Source organism: Lathyrus oleraceus, chromosome 7 (genome assembly GCF_024323335.1).
Source record: "Lathyrus oleraceus cultivar Zhongwan6 chromosome 7, CAAS_Psat_ZW6_1.0, whole genome shotgun sequence".
Lineage (NCBI taxonomy): Eukaryota > Viridiplantae > Streptophyta > Magnoliopsida > Fabales > Fabaceae > Lathyrus > Lathyrus oleraceus.
The window spans coordinates 393,111,647-393,114,714 of record NC_066585.1 but is presented as its reverse complement, the minus strand read 5'-3'; the positions used below and the strand labels follow the sequence as shown (position 1 = coordinate 393,114,714).

At 39.4% G+C, this 3,068-nt stretch overlaps 1 non-coding gene across 1 annotated transcript; it reads right to left on the bottom strand.

The window, feature by feature from the left end:
- Positions 1–1,124: 1,124 nt before the first annotated feature.
- LOC127109025 (small nucleolar RNA R71) lies at positions 1,125–1,231 on the bottom strand. Its single transcript, XR_007796514.1, has one exon. It is a non-coding gene; the product is annotated as a small nucleolar RNA R71 (small nucleolar RNA).
- Positions 1,232–3,068: the final 1,837 nt, after the last annotated feature.

The window sequence follows — 3,068 nt, the reverse complement described above, 5'->3', positions numbered from 1 at the left end:
GACGAGGGCGTTTAAACGGTTAGTATTTTCTCAAAAAGAGTTTCTATAGATTCTATTATTTTCAAAAGTGACTTTAGATTTGACGAAATAGTGAGAGCGTACGTTAAAATATAAAGTCATAGTCTAATTCAACAAAGCGAGAGTTTGAGGAAAAGACTTTTAATTAATAGTGTCTACTGAAAAGACTTATTTTAAAATTAAGAAAAAGACCAACGAAGATTTGATTCCCTAATTATGACGAACTACATACGGATATCCATATTATTTGATATTTTATCTAGACCCAAATTTAGTTTTATTTTTCCCCTAATCATTAAAGTATCATCCGCCTTAGCTTTACGCAGTAACCCTAGAAAAACGGTAGGTCGATTCATTAAGTCCCTGTGGGATCGATATCTTTTAAAACTAAGCGATTAGATTGTGCACTTGCAGTTAATACCCCGATAGACTCATAAAGTCGCGATCAAGTTTTTGGCGCCGTTGCCGGGGACTTTTATTTAGTCGATATCGTAACTCTTCTGTTACGTTGTAGAGACTAAGGTAATTTTTTTTTTAATTTTTTTTCCCTTCTTTTTCGTTGATTTGTATGCCACACACTCGCTCACAAGGCGAGCCGTACTACTTACGAATCAACGACGTTGAACGATATCTCCGATTATTACGATGAATTCGGGAGTATCGTGTTAGAAACAATCTTCCTCCAATCGACTGATCTCAAAAATCTCCTTCCTTCGACGATACCAGCGATGGCCGAACTAGCTCGTGCTCTTCGAGGTTACGCTGCTCCATCGCAGGATGAGCCGCATTCGAGTATTGCTCCACCTGCAATATAAGCAAACAACTTCGAACTTAAATCTTCGCTGTTGCAGGCAGTGCAACAAAATCAATTTTCTGGAAATCCTACCGAGGATCCAAACCTTCATTTATCCGTATTTGTCCAATACGCTGACACTGTTAAAGCTAATGGTGTCACTTCAGAGGCAATTCGACTTCGTCTCTTTCCCTTCTCGTTAAGAGATAAAGCTAGAAGATGGCTTCAGTCTCTTCCTTCCAACTCAGTCACCACATGGAATGAGTTGAAGAAAGTCTTTCTTGCCCGATATTTTCCTCCAAGCAAAACAACTATGTTAAGAGCCCAGATAAATGGATTTAAGCAAAAAGAAAACGAGTCTCTTTTCGAAGCATGGGAAAGATACAAGGACATGATGAGACTTTGTCCACACCATGGTTTAGAGGACTGGTTAGTAATTCACACCTTCTACAATGGTCTCTTGTACAACACAAGGTTAACAATAGACGCCGCCGCCGGTGGTGTGCTTATGGATAAACCTTACACCGACGCTTATCAACTTATCGAGAGCATGGCCCAAAATCATTATCAGTGGGGAAGCGACCGAACAATGGTAGAAAAACCTCAAACAAAAGGGGGCATGTGCGAGATAAGTAGCCTTGATCATGTTAATGCAAAAGTGGATGCTCTTGCCCAGAAAATTGAAAGTTTAAATGTATCACCTCCAGCCACCGTGGTTGCCATAACTCAAAATTGCGAAGTCTGTGGAATTCAAGGTCACACTCCTACAGATTGTCAACTCCTAACAAGAATTCAAACAGAGCAGGTGAACTATGCTCAAGGAAATCCTTACTCGAATACTTATAACTCAAACTGGAAGAACCATCCTAATTTTTCATATAAAAGTAACAACGCTTTATACGCACCAGGTCAAGCTCCCAGTCAAGCTCCAGCTATACCTCCTGGATATCAAAAGTCGACCCCATCTACACCTAACAATATCGTTCCTAGGAAATCCAACTTGGAAATCATGATGGAGAACTTCATAGCTTCTCAACAGCAAACCAATAAAGAGTTCTTAAACCAGAATGTACACACTAGCGAACAGATTAAACAACTAGCAAGTAAAGTAGATGCCCTGGCTACCCATAACAAAATGCTGGAAACACAAATCTCGCAAGTAGCTCAACAACAAGCGCCTACTGCTGCCCCAACTGGTACATTTCCTGGAAAACCCCAACCTAATCCGAAAGGCCACGCTCATGCAATTATATTACGAAGTGGTACAGAGGTAGAAGGACCATCTGACCCAAGGATTGAGAACCAAAACTCTAAAAAGTCAACTGAGGAAGAAGGTAAACCTAAGGAAAAGGAAGAGTGTAATAAGGAAACCGTAGAGAAAAAAGAACCTTATGTACCTCCACCGCCTTACAAACCACCTATCTCTTATCCTCAAAGGCTAATTAAAACCAAAGACGCGGGCCAATTTAAAAAATTTGTTAACCTACTGAAACAATTAAACGTCACAATTCCCTTTACAGAAGCTATTACATAGATGCCCTCATATGCTAAGTTCTTAAAAGAAATTTTATCTAATAAAAGGAAACTTGAAGATAGCGAAACCGTTACACTCACTGCTGAGTGTAGCGCAATAATCCAAAATATGCCTCCTAAACTTAAAGATCCTGGTAGTTTTTCTATACTCTGTCATATAGGAAAATTTGTCATAGATAAAGCTTTATGCGACTTAGGAGCCGGTATCAGTGTTATGCCCTTGTCCATATGCAAGAAACTTGAAATGGGAGAATTAAGACCAACTAAAATGTTTGTGCAATTAGCAGATCGTTCCGTTAGATATCCCGTAGGAATTCTTGAAAACGTTCCCGTGCGCATAGGTCAATTCTACATCCCCACCGATTTTATAATTATGGACATAAGAGAAGATGAAGTTACCCCCATTATATTGGGAAGACCCTTCTTAGCAACCGCCGGTGCTATCATAGACGTAAAACGAGGACGACTCACTTTCGAAGTAGGAGAAGAGAAAATCGAGTTTATTCTTTCCAAAATTTTGAAAGCACCTGCAATAGAAGACACATGTTACTTCATGGATATCATCGATGAATGCATAAAAGAAACATAATTCAAAAATGACGATTTGTCTGACTATCAAATAGAAGACAAACTGAACCAATGTTTAGCAATAACATCAGATCCTACGCAATGCCTTAAGAAACCAACCCTCGACCTGAAAACGCTTCCCAAAAATCTGAGATAT